A 20499-nucleotide genomic window follows, 5' to 3' on the forward strand; every position below is an offset into this window, starting at 1 on the left:
ACCTCTATTCCCTTGCGTAGGCTACAGCATGCAGCCAACAAAGTATGTTGTTTTGTGTCTGTATTTGACTTTGGTGAATGTTATTTACATGCTGCGCATGTCATTGCATGTTCATATTAAGCTAATGTGGTCTTTATTTTCTCATTACAGCGTGAGTTTAGTTTTAACGGTGGATTTGGAGAAAAAGCTTCAAATAAATCTGTAGCAAGAAAGACACTTGTGCCTGCCAGTGTTTCATGGGATAATAGTATGCTACACTTGTAAATTACTTGTGTAATAAATACTGTGTTTTAATTTAACCAATTAAATAACCGTTTTCTGATTTTTTGGGGGAGGCGTTTAATCGAAGGTGCCATTTATTACACAATGTTCATTTTTGGTGCAGCGTTTATTCAAGGTCAACGTTTAATCAAAGAAAAACTGTAGTTTTCTTCCCAGCATGGGAAGGCCAAAGGATGTTTACAATTGTAGTAGGCCATTGATATGTTTTAAAAGTTCAGGGATGTAATTTGTTGGATAAGAAGCCCCCATCCCCCACTCCAGAGACAATTGATGACAGAGAGGTGCTGACATTAAGTTAAACATAGTCATGCGTTAAAGAGTAGAGTAAAAAATAGAGACAAAATGTGTACATGGATGTTGAAACTCAGTGCTCTGAGTTTGTGCATGTCAGTTTAGACAAACGTAGCCTTTTCAACCTCTAGGTTTAATTCTCTCTTTTATACATTTAAAGTTGGATTTGACATTTAACAGACATTTAATCATTTAGCAAGTTGTTTGACTCAAAAACCATAACGAAGTACATATGGTGTAAAAAATCTGCAGTCAAATTTGGCGAAATTGCTAGCTTGGATGTTATCTTTACATATAGATGGGTTGGTGGTTACAAACAATGAGGATGCGCACGCATCTTCAAGGCAGAACAATGCCTACCATTTCACCTCTAGTGTATATGTTCCCACCCCCCCCCCCCCCCCCCTTCTGAATAAAGTTAGATGGATCTGATTTGTTGATATCTGTTGCTATGAAAACCATTTTAGCCAAGCTAACTAACATTGTTTTTAGCTAGCTGACATTACCATTCAATCACTAACAAAACACGAATAGAAATACTTTGCTAACAGTCCTCACGTGTAATCAAAAGCTTGTAGTGAGATCACATGCATGACCCCCCGAGACAAGCTTTCATGTTTGCATCGCTAGCATCTCGTCATATTACACAGCCGGAAGACAGCTAGATAATAAATATTGTAGCGTCAGCGCCCTTGGGTACCCAGCATGCAGTGCACACCAAAAACGCAAATAGCTGTGGAAAATAGTTTGGTTACAACAGCTGTGCAAGGGATTTCAGTTGTTGTGTTCGTTCACTTAAATGTGTGTAATGTTATTGTTTTTTACTTAAGATAATACTGTTGGTCACCCTACACCATGTTGTGTAGTTTAATGGGATCAGAGAGTCTGACCATGACAAAGTATTGTTAAGCTGCTGTACCATCACAAGGTACACTTGCTAACAGCTGGACATTAGCTATACCTTGGTCCAGTTCCCTACATGACTCTTGACAGTTGTTTGACTGAGACTCTAGAGAGAGCTCAATTCAGGTAGAGTTCTAATAGCCATGGTCTTCTAACCAGTTTCAGTTTTGAAAACAGTGTGACTGTGTATGGTATGTTTTTTGGGCTACTTCTAATACTCATACGGCTGCCGCATTTATGCCTTGGCATGACCTGCGCTGGGATAGAGGGAAACAGCATGGATGGGGAAAGTGTGTGGGCAGAGCAAGCAGTAGTAGTACATAACCTACACACTTCCTTTAGTGAAGTGTATCCTCACTTTCATAAAGTTATTGTTGTAATCAAAGCTTTTAAAGAATGGATCTCTGCATGATGGGCCTGACCAGAGCACAGGTGGCCTGACACAACACGCTTCAAAGTTGTCACTTTCAAAAGGGTGGCATTTTAACCCTGTCAGTCCAAAATGTCTAAAAGTTGGTACGCATGCCTTATTGCCAATGGGGAACAAAGAAGTCTCAAGAACCCATAATGTCGGCAGCATGGATATTTCTCTACAGTGACAATTTGTGAAGAATTTCAAAAAATGACTTCAAATCAGCCATTGATCCAATTGTATTGAAATGTTGTGTACATGTATGAAATACATGTCTGTGTCATGTCAATTTTGTAATGGTTTGCAATGCTGAGGAGGAACCCGCCATTGCTGCCTGCAGCTATATTTATTATTATTCTAGTTCCATGGGAGTCAATGGCAGCCCCTAGAACCCTTGGATAACTTTTTGAGAAATTTGGCACACTCATTAAGGACAGTTCCTTCTATACCTACACCAAGTTTCATGTATCCTATTAGACCACTCTAGCGCCACCAATGGGTCAAAGTTGGACTTGTGTTTACACACGCAACTTTTGAACCGTATGACTGATTTTCAAAAATGAGGTACCATTGGATTCCCTGGATCAAGACGAGTTCAACGCACCCTATGACGTCAATTTCCGGTTATATAGATTTTCCGCCATTTCCGGTTTTATCAAAAACCTTTGAAAGCCTACTCCTCCTACAATTTTTGTCAAATCTTCTTTAAAATTACCATTTATGATCTTCAGACCAAGCCTCACAAAATTTATCGAAAATAATTTTGATCCTCACAACCGTTTGTTCGGTACAGCCAATCAAATTCAGCAGGAAAGCCGCCAAACAAGAAGTGAAGTCATATCTCAGCAAATCTTTGAGATATCAACGCCAAACTTGGTATGATGACTCGGAACCCTCTTCTGAGGATGTCTACACAATTTGGTGTCATGTGATCACTGGGCGTGGCCGCAGGAAGCAAAAATGTGTTTTGGCCAATAACTATTGATTTGTTTGCCTTTATTAAGTGATTCCTTTGTCTCATGATATCTTGGGACATCCCGTGTGTGACACATGATAACTTGTGATAAAAGCCGAATTGATGCGGCCGCCATTTTGAATTAATTGAAAAAGTTTTTTCTCTACTCCTCCTACAATTTTTGTCATATCTTCTTCAAAATTACCAGAGATGATCTTCAGACCAATCCTCACAAAAGTTATCGCATGGCGTTTTGATTTTCTAAACCGTTTGTCCGGCACAGCCAATCAAAATCAGCAAAAAAGCAACCAAACAGGAAGTTGGGTCAAATCTCAGCAAATCTTTGAGATATCAACACCAAACTTGGTATGATGACTCGGAACCCTCTTCTGAGGATGTCTACACAATTTGGTGTCATGTGATCACTGGGCGTGGCCGCAGGAAGCAAAAATGTGTTTTGGCCAATAACTATTGATTTGTTTGCCTTTATTAAGTGATTCCTTTGTCTCATGATATCTTGGGACATCCCGTGTGTGACACATGATAACTTGTGATAAAAGCCGAATTGATGCGGCCGCCATTTTGAATTAATTGAAAAACGTTTTTTCTCTACTCCTCCTACAATTTTTGTCATATCTTCTTCAAAATTACCAGAGATGATCTTCAGACCAAGCCTCACAAAAGTTATCCCATGGCGTTTTGACTTTCTAAACCGTTTGGCCGGTACAGCCCATCAAGATCAGCAACAAAGCAACCAAACAGGAAGTTGGGTCAAATCTCAGCAAATCTTTGAGATATCAACACCAAACTTGGTATGTCACAAGGAATACACTACATGATGTTACCATGTGCAAAGGCAACTTCATATCTCAAAAAATGGTTGATATAAAGCAAATCGAATTTATCGCTAACGCTAAAATAATACTTTACAAATCCGCCAGTCAAAAACTGATACTCTGATTCAATCACAAGTTCATATGAAGACTCTTGAGAATGTTTAGTACACAAATCTGAGAAAAAAGTTGACTGTGAGATGAAAAGTCGATTTGTGGTGAATATTTGAAACATGCATGCTTGGCTAATTGCTAATGAAATTTCCAATGTAATGTCTCCCTCTGCTCCTCAGCGCGCGCGCTCCACATTCTCACACACTCAGCCTTTCCCTTGACACACGCAGAAGCTTGGCGAGACGCATACACAACATTTCAGGCAATTGTGGGCTGACTAAGCCCCCACTCATTCCTTGGCTTGAAGTGAAGGCCCTTGTGGATCTTGATGGTATTGCATTTCCGATTTTGTGTGCAATGGTAAAAAGTTCTCAAAATCCTGAAACATTGATAGTATAGGCCAAGAGTAACTACCACACCACAAATGGCCCAATATCACCCATAGGTGACGCTACAGGCCACGCCCTGATACACAAAGACACAAGGCTTTCTGGAATGGGTAGGCTTACCAAGCCCCCTCCTTTCATTCCTTGGCTTGAGATAAAAGCCCTTGTGGATCTTGATGGTATTGCATTTCAGATTTGGTATCCCATTGGTAAGTATACAGCATGGATTTTTCTATACAGTGACAATTTGTGAAGAATATACATTTTTCAATGGTTCACAATGTTAGGAGGAATCCGCCATTGCTGCTTGCAGCTATATTTTCCTATTGTTATTGGTGGTATTATTATTATTTTTTACCCATGGGAGTCAATGGCAGCCCCTAGACCAGTACCGTAAAAAGTTGTGAAATTTGGCATGTTGAAACTGCAGACCATTAGTAACTACCATACCAAACATGGGCCATGTGAGACAATAGGTGGCGCTACAGGCCACGCCCCAATATGTCAATTTTCAAATTGATGCCATTTGCAGGCCATAAGTCCCAAAATTCTGAAATTCATTACATATGCCTTATTTCTCATGAGGAATAAAAAAGCCTCAAGAAGCTATAACGGCCACCATATTGGATTTGTCTGTACAATAAAGATTAAGGAAACGCGTTTTTTCCCTACTCCTCCTACATTTTTGGTCGAATTTTCTTCAAAATTGCCATAGATGATAACCAGACTGAGCCTCACAAAAGTTATCGTAGGGATTTCTGATTTTCAAAACCGTTTGTCCGGTAGAGCCAATCAAAATCTGCAACAAAGCAACCAAACAGGACGTTTGGTCAAATCTCAGCAAATCTTTGAGATATCAACACCAAACTTGGTATGTCACGTGGAAGACACTACAACATGTTACCATGTGCAAAGGCAACTTCATACCTCTAAAAATGATTGATATAAAGCAAATTGAATTTATTGCTAATGCTAAAATAATGCTTTACACATCCGCCGGCCAAAAACTGATACTCTGATTCAATCACTAGTTCATATGAAGACTCTTGAGAATGTTGAGTACACAAATCTGAGAAAAAGTTGACTGTAACATGAAAACTCGATTTTTAGTGAATATTTGAAACATGCATGCTTGGCTAATTTCTAGGGCTGTTTCCCCAAATCCTCTCTCCCTTTGCTCCTGTGCGCGCGTGCTCCACATTCTCTCACACACAAGGGGCCAGAGCCCCTTGACACACGCATGCTTTCTTGAAAATGTGTGCTGACCAAGCCCCCACCCTCGTTTTTTAGCCCCTGTTTCATTTCGCTTCCAATCGCAGCTCGCTGTTACGAATACAAATTATTTTTCGGCGGCCATTGTTGTTTCCCGTGTCCCGTGAAAGTCGTCTCCCGTGAAAGCCGTGTTGGAGGCAGCCACTTTCGGTAAGTCCTGGTTTTACACATTTTAAGCTAGAATTAATGATTGGGTTTGTGAAAGTACACTACTCTTGAATTATGGTGAAGGTTTAGCACTTTTAGACCTTATAGATCGTGATTCTGAAGTGACGGAAAACCAAACTCGAAAAGTAGCTACTGTAGCTCTAGCTTTTTTCCTCTGTGTTTTTAATTAGTGAGTCATTTTGCATCTCGGCGAACTGTTCATCAAAAAGGTCGAGGAGAGCAGCCTTTAGGAGAAAAAGCAATTCCCCACAGACCTGTCGGCTCATAATGGTGATTTTTGGCGTGAAAGTCTTTGTAATAAGCCTATGCGGCAGGGAGACTTTTTCAAGGCGAGCCTGTTTCATTCGTCATATGCCCTGAGAAAGCGACCTACGTTAGCCAGGCTAGTTTTGCCAATTTCGGTAAGTCAGGCTATTTAAAGGTCTCTTACAGTCAGAATCACTGTTTACAAGCAAAGGTCGAGCTGGTCTTTTGTCAGATGTGTATATATTGACCAGTTTAGAGGTAAATACTCTTGCCAGAGCCTGGAATCGAACCTGTGTTTTGAGTGACTGCATGGGTCTCCATGACGTCAACACATTTGGATTCAAGTTCAAGTAATGACACTGCATTTCACAGTCAAAACTGAAGTCTGTATCAAGTGTAGATGGGAAAAGCTTCATTTTTCACAACTGACATGGACCCTTTCTTCACTTTGACAGGTCTGGAGGGTCATGCAGAGGCCTGCTCAACAGAGTTCAACAGAGGATGCAACAGACTCGAGGATGGTGAGATCCACACAGACCCCTTGCTGGACTACCCCTCTCTAGCTGGACAGCTTCTCTTCAGCCCTGACCCCAGAACAGCTTGATCCAGCTGGCCTGCCTGCCTGCCTGCCTGCAGGCCCTGCTTGCCCCTGCCTGCCAGCCCTCCAGAGACAGTCACCCCACAGACACAGTAGCTCTGCAGCCTGCTTTTTTGAGGACATTGATGAAAAAGGACAAGCCAGCATTACTTTGATGAAAGTCTAAATGTTTAATCCTTTCCATGTGCCAGTATGCCAAGCTGCTGACTTTGTGTCTTAAGTGATGAAACTAGTTCAAGTGATAGACTTTTGACCTGAATCCAATGATTATTCATCTGAATAAAAACCACTCAAGAGAAGTACTGCTTCTTGGAGCATTTGTGCTCCACATCAGTACATCTCACACATTTGCCTTTGTTTCCATGGGATTCATGGAATTGTTAGTTTCTGCTCCACCATTTCCACCCTAGTGTAATAATAAGTCTAATTTAGGACAGCAATTACATTTTTGTGTTATCCTTCCGCATTACACACATTTAGTCAATGTTCTTAAACTCAACCGATTATTGTCATTTTACCATACTGTTCATATTGAACAGACATCAGTGTTTACTTGGAAAGATGACTGTATATTTCCACTTTTGATTTGTATTTCCATCGTAAGTTTGGTCTTTAATTTCATTTGGAAGTGGTATTAAAAGGTCTTACATTTAACTTGTTTATACCTGTAGACACCCTGTGAAGCCCCCACTGCAGAGACAGTTGGTGACAGAGAGGTGCAGACATTAAGTTAAACATGCCTTAAGAATAGAGTAACAAATAGAGACTAAATGTGTAAATGGCTGTTGAAACTGAGTTGGTGCATGTCAGTTTAGGCAAAGGTAACCTTTTAAACCTCTAGGTTTAAAACAAATTCAGATTTGATTGGAACTCTCTTTTATACATTTATAGTTGGATTTGACATTTAATTCATTTAGCAAGTTGTTTAACTCAAACAACCATAACACGGTACATATGGTATACAAAGCTGCAGTCAGATTTGGCGAAATTGTTAGCTTGGATGTTATCTTTACATATAGATGGGGTCTTGTTGATGCGCACGCAGCTTCAAGGCAGAAAGACGCGTTCCATTTCACTTTTACTGTACCTACACCTTTAATGTTCCCGCCATCCCCCCATTTCTGAATAAAGTTCGACTGATCTGATTTGTTGATTTCTGTTGCTATGAAAACCAGTTTAGCCAAGCTAACTAACATTGTTTTTAGCTAGCTTGCATTACCATTCAATTGCTAACAAAACATTAGTAAAAATAGCTTGCTAATCGGGCAGAACTTGAACTCGGGCAGGAGACTCTGAGACCTCAGCGCACCACTAGCATCTCGTCATATCACGCAGTCGGAGCACAGCTAGATAATCAGCGTCAGCGCTCTTGGGTACCCAGCATGCAGTGCGGCATGTTAAAAAAACAACAGCTACGCAAGGGATTTCAGTTGTTGTGTTCGTTCAGTTAGATGTTTGTAATGTTATTGGCCGGGTTTCCCAGATTTGTTAAGAAGCTCTTAACGCTAAGAGCTTCTTAGGAGCGTTCTAAGAGCGTTCTAGAGCGTTCTTAGAACGCTCTTAAGAAGCTCTTAGCGTTAAGAGCTTCTTAACGAATCTGGGAAACCCGGCCATTGTTTGTTAGTTAATATAATCTTGTTGGTCACCTTGAGTGTGCATGCTGTGTAGTTTAATGGGAACAGAGAGTCGGCCATTTTACTATCACAGGCTATACTTGCAAGGAGCTGAACGTGGGCTGTGCCCTAGACCAGACCAATTGCCTATGAGGCTAATCTTGATTCTGGATTGACTGAGATTCTGGAAAGAGATCTACTCAAGAAGAGAGTCAATATCTGTGGTTTTCAAGCCATCTTTGAGAAAGTTTGAAAACAATGTTGCGGTTAATATGTTTTGATTGTGGGAGGCAACTTTTGGACTACACCTAAACCTCATGCGGCCACCGCACCACCCGCACTGGCAAAGAGGGAAACAGCATGGATGGGGAAAGTGTGTGGGCAGAGCAAGGAGTAGTAGTACATAAACTACACACGTCCTTTACTAAAGTGTATTCTGACTTTCATAAAGTTATTGTTGTAATCAAAGCTTTTAAAGAATGGATCTCTGAATGATGGGCCTGACCAGAGCACAGGTGGCCTGACAGAACACGCTTCAAAGTTGTCACTTTCAAAAGGGTGGCATTTTAACCCTGTCAGTCCAAAATGTCTAAAAGTTGGTACGCATGCCTTATTGCCAATGGGGAACAAAGAAGTCTCAAGAACCCATAATGTCGGCAGCATGGATATTTCTCTACAGTGACAATTTGTGAAGAATTTCAAAAAATGACTTCAAATCAGCCATTGATCCAATTGTCTTGAAAAGTTGTGTACATGTATGAAATACATGTCTGTGTCATGTCAATTTTGTAATGGTTTGCAATGCTGAGGAGGAACCCGCCATTGCTGCCTGCAGCTATATTTAGGGTTCCTCCGGTAGGAGAACCCTATTGTTATTGGTGGTATTATTATTATTTTTTACCCATGGGAGTCAATGGCAGCCCCTAGACCAGTACCGTAAAAAGTTGTGAAATTTGGCATGTTGAAACTGCAGACCATTAGTAACTACCATACCAAACATGGGCCATGTGAGACAATAGGTGGCGCTACAGGCCACGCCCCAATATGTCAATTTTCAAATTGATGCCATTTGCAGGCCATAAGTCCCAAAATTCTGAAATTCATTACATATGCCTTATTTCTCATGAGGAATAAAAAAGCCTCAAGAAGCTATAACGGCCACCATATTGGATTTGTCTGTACAATAAAGATTAAGGAAACGCGTTTTTTCCCTACTCCTCCTACATTTTTGGTCGAATTTTCTTCAAAATTGCCATAGATGATAACCAGACTGAGCCTCACAAAAGTTATCGTAGGGATTTCTGATTTTCAAAACCGTTTGTCCGGTAGAGCCAATCAAAATCTGCAACAAAGCAACCAAACAGGACGTTTGGTCAAATCTCAGCAAATCTTTGAGATATCAACACCAAACTTGGTATGTCACGTGGAAGACACTACAACATGTTACCATGTGCAAAGGCAACTTCATACCTCTAAAAATGATTGATATAAAGCTAATTGAATTTATTGCTAATGCTAAAATAATGCTTTACACATCCGCCGGCCAAAAACTGATACTCTGATTCAATCACTAGTTCATATGAAGACTCTTGAGAATGTTGAGTACACAAATCTGAGAAAAAGTTGACTGTAACATGAAAACTCGATTTTTAGTGAATATTTGAAACATGCATGCTTGGCTAATTTCTAGGGCTGTTTCCCCAAATCCTCTCTCCCTTTGCTCCTGTGCGCGCGTGCTCCACATTCTCTCACACACAAGGGGCCAGAGCCCCTTGACACACGCATGCTTTCTTGAAAATGTGTGCTGACCAAGCCCCCACCCTCGTTTTTTAGCCCCTGTTTCATTTCGCTTCCAATCGCAGCTCGCTGTTACGAATACAAATTATTTTTCGGCGGCCATTGTTGTTTCCCGTGTCCCGTGAAAGTCGTCTCCCGTGAAAGCCGTGTTGGAGGCAGCCACTTTCGGTAAGTCCTGGTTTTACACATTTTAAGCTAGAATTAATGATTGGGTTTGTGAAAGTACACTACTCTTGAATTATGGCGAAGGTTTAGCACTTTTAGACCTTATAGATCGTGATTCTGAAGTGACGGAAAACCAAACTCGAAAAGTAGCTACTGTAGCTCTAGCTTTTTTCCTCTGTGTTTTTAATTAGTGAGTCATTTTGCATCTCGGCGAATTGTTCATCAAAAAGGTCGAGGAGAGCAGCCTTTAGGAGAAAAAGCAATTCCCCACAGACCTGTCGGCTCATAATGGTGATTTTTGGCGTGAAAGTCTTTGTAATAAGCCTATGCGGCAGGGAGACTTTTTCAAGGCGAGCCTGTTTCATTCGTCATATGCCCTGAGAAAGCGACCTACGTTAGCCAGGCTAGTTTTGCCAATTTCGGTAAGTCAGGCTATTTAAAGGTCTCTTACAGTCAGAATCACTGTTTACAAGCAAAGGTCGAGCTGGTCTTTTGTCAGATGTGTATATATTGACCAGTTTAGAGGTAAATACTCTTGCCAGAGCCTGGAATCGAACCTGTGTTTTGAGTGACTGCATGGGTCTCCATGACGTCAACACATTTGGATTCAAGTTCAAGTAATGACACTGCATTTCACAGTCAAAACTGAAGTCTGTATCAAGTGTAGATGGGAAAAGCTTCATTTTTCACAACTGACATGGACCCTTTCTTCACTTTGACAGGTCTGGAGGGTCATGCAGAGGCCTGCTCAACAGAGTTCAACAGAGGATGCAACAGACTCGAGGATGGTGAGATCCACACAGACCCCTTGCTGGACTACCCCTCTCTAGCTGGACAGCTTCTCTTCAGCCCTGACCCCAGAACAGCTTGATCCAGCTGGCCTGCCTGCCTGCCTGCCTGCAGGCCCTGCTTGCCCCTGCCTGCCAGCCCTCCAGAGACAGTCACCCCACAGACACAGTAGCTCTGCAGCCTGCTTTTTTGAGGACATTGATGAAAAAGGACAAGCCAGCATTACTTTGATGAAAGTCTAAATGTTTAATCCTTTCCATGTGCCAGTATGCCAAGCTGCTGACTTTGTGTCTTAAGTGATGAAACTAGTTCAAGTGATAGACTTTTGACCTGAATCCAATGATTATTCATCTGAATAAAAACCACTCAAGAGAAGTACTGCTTCTTGGAGCATTTGTGCTCCACATCAGTACATCTCACACATTTGCCTTTGTTTCCATGGGATTCATGGAATTGTTAGTTTCTGCTCCACCATTTCCACCCTAGTGTAATAATAAGTATAATTTAGGACAGCAATTACATTTTTGTGTTATCCTTCCGCATTACACACATTTAGTCAATGTTCTTAAACTCAACCGATTATTGTCATTTTACCATACTGTTCATATTGAACAGACATCAGTGTTTACTTGGAAAGATGACTGTATATTTCCACTTTTGATTTGTATTTCCATCGTAAGTTTAGTCTTTAATTTCATTTGGAAGTGGTATTAAAAGGTCTTACATTTAACTTGTTTATACCTGTAGACACCCTGTGAAGCCCCCACTGCAGAGACAGTTGGTGACAGAGAGGTGCAGACATTAAGTTAAACATGCCTTAATAGAGTAACAAATAGAGACTAAATGTGTAAATGGCTGTTGAAACTCAGTTCTCTGAGTTGGTGCATGTCAGTTTAGGCAAAGGTAACCTTTTAAACCTCTAGGTTTAAAACAAATTCAGATTTGATTGGAACTCTCTTTTATACATTTATAGTTGGATTTGACATTTAATTCATTTAGCAAGTTGTTTAACTCAAACAACCATAACACGGTACATATGGTATACAAAGCTGCAGTCAGATTTGGCGAAATTGTTAGCTTGGATGTTATCTTTACATATAGATGGGGTCTTGTTGATGCGCACGCAGCTTCAAGGCAGAAAGACGCGTTCCATTTCACTTTTACTGTACCTACACCTTTAATGTTCCCGCCATCCCCCCATTTCTGAATAAAGTTCGACTGATCTGATTTGTTGATTTCTGTTGCTATGAAAACCAGTTTAGCCAAGCTAACTAACATTGTTTTTAGCTAGCTTGCATTACCATTCAATTGCTAACAAAACATTAGTAAAAATAGCTTGCTAATCGGGCAGAACTTGAACTCGGGCAGGAGACTCTGAGACCTCAGCGCACCACTAGCATCTCGTCATATCACGCAGTCGGAGCACAGCTAGATAATCAGCGTCAGCGCTCTTGGGTACCCAGCATGCAGTGCGGCATGTTAAAAAAACAACAGCTACGCAAGGGATTTCAGTTGTTGTGTTCGTTCAGTTAGATGTTTGTAATGTTATTGGCCGGGTTTCCCAGATTTGTTAAGAAGCTCTTAACGCTAAGAGCTTCTTAGGAGCGTTCTAAGAGCGTTCTAGAGCGTTCTTAGAACGCTCTTAAGAAGCTCTTAGCGTTAAGAGCTTCTTAACGAATCTGGGAAACCCGGCCATTGTTTGTTAGTTAATATAATCTTGTTGGTCACCTTGAGTGTGCATGCTGTGTAGTTTAATGGGAACAGAGAGTCGGCCATTTTACTATCACAGGCTATACTTGCAAGGAGCTGAACGTGGGCTGTGCCCTAGACCAGACCAATTGCCTATGAGGCTAATCTTGATTCTGGATTGACTGAGATTCTGGAAAGAGATCTACTCAAGAAGAGAGTCAATATCTGTGGTTTTCAAGCCATCTTTGAGAAAGTTTGAAAACAATGTTGCGGTTAATATGTTTTGATTGTGGGAGGCAACTTTTGGACTACACCTAAACCTCATGCGGCCACCGCACCACCCGCACTGGCAAAGAGGGAAACAGCATGGATGGGGAAAGTGTGTGGGCAGAGCAAGGAGTAGTAGTACATAAACTACACACGTCCTTTACTAAAGTGTATTCTGACTTTCATAAAGTTATTGTTGTAATCAAAGCTTTTAAAGAATGGATCTCTGAATGATGGGCCTGACCAGAGCACAGGTGGCCTGACAGAACACGCTTCAAAGTTGTCACTTTCAAAAGGGTGGCATTTTAACCCTGTCAGTCCAAAATGTCTAAAAGTTGGTACGCATGCCTTATTGCCAATGGGGAACAAAGAAGTCTCAAGAACCCATAATGTCGGCAGCATGGATATTTCTCTACAGTGACAATTTGTGAAGAATTTCAAAAAATGACTTCAAATCAGCCATTGATCCAATTGTCTTGAAAAGTTGTGTACATGTATGAAATACATGTCTGTGTCATGTCAATTTTGTAATGGTTTGCAATGCTGAGGAGGAACCCGCCATTGCTGCCTGCAGCTATATTTAGGGTTCCTCCGGTAGGAGAACCCTATTGTTATTGGTGGTATTATTATTATTTTTTACCCATGGGAGTCAATGGCAGCCCCTAGACCAGTACCGTAAAAAGTTGTGAAATTTGGCATGTTGAAACTGCAGACCATTAGTAACTACCATACCAAACATGGGCCATGTGAGACAATAGGTGGCGCTACAGGCCACGCCCCAATATGTCAATTTTCAAATTGATGCCATTTGCAGGCCATAAGTCCCAAAATTCTGAAATTCATTACATATGCCTTATTTCTCATGAGGAATAAAAAAGCCTCAAGAAGCTATAACGGCCACCATATTGGATTTGTCTGTACAATAAAGATTAAGGAAACGCGTTTTTTCCCTACTCCTCCTACATTTTTGGTCGAATTTTCTTCAAAATTGCCATAGATGATAACCAGACTGAGCCTCACAAAAGTTATCGTAGGGATTTCTGATTTTCAAAACCGTTTGTCCGGTAGAGCCAATCAAAATCTGCAACAAAGCAACCAAACAGGACGTTTGGTCAAATCTCAGCAAATCTTTGAGATATCAACACCAAACTTGGTATGTCACGTGGAAGACACTACAACATGTTACCATGTGCAAAGGCAACTTCATACCTCTAAAAATGATTGATATAAAGCTAATTGAATTTATTGCTAATGCTAAAATAATGCTTTACACATCCGCCGGCCAAAAACTGATACTCTGATTCAATCACTAGTTCATATGAAGACTCTTGAGAATGTTGAGTACACAAATCTGAGAAAAAGTTGACTGTAACATGAAAACTCGATTTTTAGTGAATATTTGAAACATGCATGCTTGGCTAATTTCTAGGGCTGTTTCCCCAAATCCTCTCTCCCTTTGCTCCTGTGCGCGCGTGCTCCACATTCTCTCACACACAAGGGGCCAGAGCCCCTTGACACACGCATGCTTTCTTGAAAATGTGTGCTGACCAAGCCCCCACCCTCGTTTTTTAGCCCCTGTTTCATTTCGCTTCCAATCGCAGCTCGCTGTTACGAATACAAATTATTTTTCGGCGGCCATTGTTGTTTCCCGTGTCCCGTGAAAGTCGTCTCCCGTGAAAGCCGTGTTGGAGGCAGCCACTTTCGGTAAGTCCTGGTTTTACACATTTTAAGCTAGAATTAATGATTGGGTTTGTGAAAGTACACTACTCTTGAATTATGGTGAAGGTTTAGCACTTTTAGACCTTATAGATCGTGATTCTGAAGTGACGGAAAACCAAACTCGAAAAGTAGCTACTGTAGCTCTAGCTTTTTTCCTCTGTGTTTTTAATTAGTGAGTCATTTTGCATCTCGGCGAATTGTTCATCAAAAAGGTCGAGGAGAGCAGCCTTTAGGAGAAAAAGCAATTCCCCACAGACCTGTCGGCTCATAATGGTGATTTTTGGCGTGAAAGTCTTTGTAATAAGCCTATGCGGCAGGGAGACTTTTTCAAGGCGAGCCTGTTTCATTCGTCATATGCCCTGAGAAAGCGACCTACGTTAGCCAGGCTAGTTTTGCCAATTTCGGTAAGTCAGGCTATTTAAAGGTCTCTTACAGTCAGAATCACTGTTTACAAGCAAAGGTCGAGCTGGTCTTTTGTCAGATGTGTATATATTGACCAGTTTAGAGGTAAATACTCTTGCCAGAGCCTGGAATCGAACCTGTGTTTTGAGTGACTGCATGGGTCTCCATGACGTCAACACATTTGGATTCAAGTTCAAGTAATGACACTGCATTTCACAGTCAAAACTGAAGTCTGTATCAAGTGTAGATGGGAAAAGCTTCATTTTTCACAACTGACATGGACCCTTTCTTCACTTTGACAGGTCTGGAGGGTCATGCAGAGGCCTGCTCAACAGAGTTCAACAGAGGATGCAACAGACTCGAGGATGGTGAGATCCACACAGACCCCTTGCTGGACTACCCCTCTCTAGCTGGACAGCTTCTCTTCAGCCCTGACCCCAGAACAGCTTGATCCAGCTGGCCTGCCTGCCTGCCTGCCTGCAGGCCCTGCTTGCCCCTGCCTGCCAGCCCTCCAGAGACAGTCACCCCACAGACACAGTAGCTCTGCAGCCTGCTTTTTTGAGGACATTGATGAAAAAGGACAAGCCAGCATTACTTTGATGAAAGTCTAAATGTTTAATCCTTTCCATGTGCCAGTATGCCAAGCTGCTGACTTTGTGTCTTAAGTGATGAAACTAGTTCAAGTGATAGACTTTTGACCTGAATCCAATGATTATTCATCTGAATAAAAACCACTCAAGAGAAGTACTGCTTCTTGGAGCATTTGTGCTCCACATCAGTACATCTCACACATTTGCCTTTGTTTCCATGGGATTCATGGAATTGTTAGTTTCTGCTCCACCATTTCCACCCTAGTGTAATAATAAGTATAATTTAGGACAGCAATTACATTTTTGTGTTATCCTTCCGCATTACACACATTTAGTCAATGTTCTTAAACTCAACCGATTATTGTCATTTTACCATACTGTTCATATTGAACAGACATCAGTGTTTACTTGGAAAGATGACTGTATATTTCCACTTTTGATTTGTATTTCCATCGTAAGTTTAGTCTTTAATTTCATTTGGAAGTGGTATTAAAAGGTCTTACATTTAACTTGTTTATACCTGTAGACACCCTGTGAAGCCCCCACTGCAGAGACAGTTGGTGACAGAGAGGTGCAGACATTAAGTTAAACATGCCTTAATAGAGTAACAAATAGAGACTAAATGTGTAAATGGCTGTTGAAACTCAGTTCTCTGAGTTGGTGCATGTCAGTTTAGGCAAAGGTAACCTTTTAAACCTCTAGGTTTAAAACAAATTCAGATTTGATTGGAACTCTCTTTTATACATTTATAGTTGGATTTGACATTTAATTCATTTAGCAAGTTGTTTAACTCAAACAACCATAACACGGTACATATGGTATACAAAGCTGCAGTCAGATTTGGCGAAATTGTTAGCTTGGATGTTATCTTTACATATAGATGGGGTCTTGTTGATGCGCACGCAGCTTCAAGGCAGAAAGACGCGTTCCATTTCACTTTTACTGTACCTACACCTTTAATGTTCCCGCCATCCCCCCATTTCTGAATAAAGTTCGACTGATCTGATTTGTTGATTTCTGTTGCTATGAAAACCAGTTTAGCCAAGCTAACTAACATTGTTTTTAGCTAGCTTGCATTACCATTCAATTGCTAACAAAACATTAGTAAAAATAGCTTGCTAATCGGGCAGAACTTGAACTCGGGCAGGAGACTCTGAGACCTCAGCGCACCACTAGCATCTCGTCATATCACGCAGTCGGAGCACAGCTAGATAATCAGCGTCAGCGCTCTTGGGTACCCAGCATGCAGTGCGGCATGTTAAAAAAACAACAGCTACGCAAGGGATTTCAGTTGTTGTGTTCGTTCAGTTAGATGTTTGTAATGTTATTGGCCGGGTTTCCCAGATTTGTTAAGAAGCTCTTAACGCTAAGAGCTTCTTAGGAGCGTTCTAAGAGCGTTCTAGAGCGTTCTTAGAACGCTCTTAAGAAGCTCTTAGCGTTAAGAGCTTCTTAACGAATCTGGGAAACCCGGCCATTGTTTGTTAGTTAATATAATCTTGTTGGTCACCTTGAGTGTGCATGCTGTGTAGTTTAATGGGAACAGAGAGTCGGCCATTTTACTATCACAGGCTATACTTGCAAGGAGCTGAACGTGGGCTGTGCCCTAGACCAGACCAATTGCCTATGAGGCTAATCTTGATTCTGGATTGACTGAGATTCTGGAAAGAGATCTACTCAAGAAGAGAGTCAATATCTGTGGTTTTCAAGCCATCTTTGAGAAAGTTTGAAAACAATGTTGCGGTTAATATGTTTTGATTGTGGGAGGCAACTTTTGGACTACACCTAAACCTCATGCGGCCACCGCACCACCCGCACTGGCAAAGAGGGAAACAGCATGGATGGGGAAAGTGTGTGGGCAGAGCAAGGAGTAGTAGTACATAAACTACACACGTCCTTTACTAAAGTGTATTCTGACTTTCATAAAGTTATTGTTGTAATCAAAGCTTTTAAAGAATGGATCTCTGAATGATGGGCCTGACCAGAGCACAGGTGGCCTGACAGAACACGCTTCAAAGTTGTCACTTTCAAAAGGGTGGCATTTTAACCCTGTCAGTCCAAAATGTCTAAAAGTTGGTACGCATGCCTTATTGCCAATGGGGAACAAAGAAGTCTCAAGAACCCATAATGTCGGCAGCATGGATATTTCTCTACAGTGACAATTTGTGAAGAATTTCAAAAAATGACTTCAAATCAGCCATTGATCCAATTGTCTTGAAAAGTTGTGTACATGTATGAAATACATGTCTGTGTCATGTCAATTTTGTAATGGTTTGCAATGCTGAGGAGGAACCCGCCATTGCTGCCTGCAGCTATATTTAGGGTTCCTCCGGTAGGAGAACCCTATTGTTATTGGTGGTATTATTATTATTTTTTACCCATGGGAGTCAATGGCAGCCCCTAGACCAGTACCGTAAAAAGTTGTGAAATTTGGCATGTTGAAACTGCAGACCATTAGTAACTACCATACCAAACATGGGCCATGTGAGACAATAGGTGGCGCTACAGGCCACGCCCCAATATGTCAATTTTCAAATTGATGCCATTTGCAGGCCATAAGTCCCAAAATTCTGAAATTCATTACATATGCCTTATTTCTCATGAGGAATAAAAAAGCCTCAAGAAGCTATAACGGCCACCATATTGGATTTGTCTGTACAATAAAGATTAAGGAAACGCGTTTTTTCCCTACTCCTCCTACATTTTTGGTCGAATTTTCTTCAAAATTGCCATAGATGATAACCAGACTGAGCCTCACAAAAGTTATCGTAGGGATTTCTGATTTTCAAAACCGTTTGTCCGGTAGAGCCAATCAAAATCTGCAACAAAGCAACCAAACAGGACGTTTGGTCAAATCTCAGCAAATCTTTGAGATATCAACACCAAACTTGGTATGTCACGTGGAAGACACTACAACATGTTACCATGTGCAAAGGCAACTTCATACCTCTAAAAATGATTGATATAAAGCTAATTGAATTTATTGCTAATGCTAAAATAATGCTTTACACATCCGCCGGCCAAAAACTGATACTCTGATTCAATCACTAGTTCATATGAAGACTCTTGAGAATGTTGAGTACACAAATCTGAGAAAAAGTTGACTGTAACATGAAAACTCGATTTTTAGTGAATATTTGAAACATGCATGCTTGGCTAATTTCTAGGGCTGTTTCCCCAAATCCTCTCTCCCTTTGCTCCTGTGCGCGCGTGCTCCACATTCTCTCACACACAAGGGGCCAGAGCCCCTTGACACACGCATGCTTTCTTGAAAATGTGTGCTGACCAAGCCCCCACCCTCGTTTTTTAGCCCCTGTTTCATTTCGCTTCCAATCGCAGCTCGCTGTTACGAATACAAATTATTTTTCGGCGGCCATTGTTGTTTCCCGTGTCCCGTGAAAGTCGTCTCCCGTGAAAGCCGTGTTGGAGGCAGCCACTTTCGGTAAGTCCTGGTTTTACACATTTTAAGCTAGAATTAATGATTGGGTTTGTGAAAGTACACTACTCTTGAATTATGGCGAAGGTTTAGCACTTTTAGACCTTATAGATCGTGATTCTGAAGTGACGGAAAACCAAACTCGAAAAGTAGCTACTGTAGCTCTAGCTTTTTTCCTCTGTGTTTTTAATTAGTGAGTCATTTTGCATCTCGGCGAATTGTTCATCAAAAAGGTCGAGGAGAGCAGCCTTTAGGAGAAAAAGCAATTCCCCACAGACCTGTCGGCTCATAATGGTGATTTTTGGCGTGAAAGTCTTTGTAATAAGCCTATGCGGCAGGGAGACTTTTTCAAGGCGAGCCTGTTTCATTCGTCATATGCCCTGAGAAAGCGACCTACGTTAGCCAGGCTAGTTTTGCCAATTTCGGTAAGTCAGGCTATTTAAAGGTCTCTTACAGTCAGAATCACTGTTTACAAGCAAAGGTCGAGCTGGTCTTTTGTCAGATGTGTATATATTGACCAGTTTAGAGGTAAATACTCTTGCCAGAGCCTGGAATCGAACCTGTGTTTTGAGTGACTGCATGGGTCTCCATGACGTCAACACATTTGGATTCAAGTTCAAGTAATGACACTGCATTTCACAGTCAAAACTGAAGTCTGTATCAAGTGTAGATGGGAAAAGCTTCATTTTTCACAACTGACATGGACCCTTTCTTCACTTTGACAGGTCTGGAGGGTCATGCAGAGGCCTGCTCAACAGAGTTCAACAGAGGATGCAACAGACTCGAGGATGGTGAGATCCACACAGACCCCTTGCTGGACTACCCCTCTCTAGCTGGACAGCTTCTCTTCAGCCCTGACCCCAGAACAGCTTGATCCAGCTGGCCTGCCTGCCTGCCTGCCTGCCTGCAGGCCCTGCTTGCCCCTGCCTGCCAGCCCTCCAGAGACAGTCACCCCACAGACACAGTAGCTCTGCAGCCTGCTTTTTTGAGGACATTGATGAAAAAGGACAAGCCAGCATTACTTTGATGAAAGTCTAAATGTTTAATCCTTTCCATGTGCCAGTATGCCAAGCTGCTGACTTTGTGTCTTAAGTGATGAAACTAGTTCAAGTGATAGACTTTTGACCTGAATCCAATGATTATTCATCTGAATAAAAACCACTCAAGAGAAGTACTGCTTCTTGGAGCATTTGTGCTCCACATCAGTACATCTCACACATTTGCCTTTGTTTCCATGGGATTCATGGAATTGTTAGTTTCTGCTCCACCATTTCCACCCTAGTGTAATAATAAGTCTAATTTAGGACAGCAATTACATTTTTGTGTTATCCTTCCGCATTACACACATTTAGTCAATGTTCTTAAACTCAACCGATTATTGTCATTTTACCATACTGTTCATATTGAACAGACATCAGTGTTTACTTGGAAAGATGACTGTATATTTCCACTTTTGATTTGTATTTCCATCGTAAGTTTGGTCTTTAATTTCATTTGGAAGTGGTATTAAAAGGTCTTACATTTAACTTGTTTATACCTGTAGACACCCTGTGAAGCCCCCACTGCAGAGACAGT

Source organism: Osmerus eperlanus, chromosome 2 (genome assembly GCF_963692335.1).
Source record: "Osmerus eperlanus chromosome 2, fOsmEpe2.1, whole genome shotgun sequence".
Lineage (NCBI taxonomy): Eukaryota > Metazoa > Chordata > Actinopteri > Osmeriformes > Osmeridae > Osmerus > Osmerus eperlanus.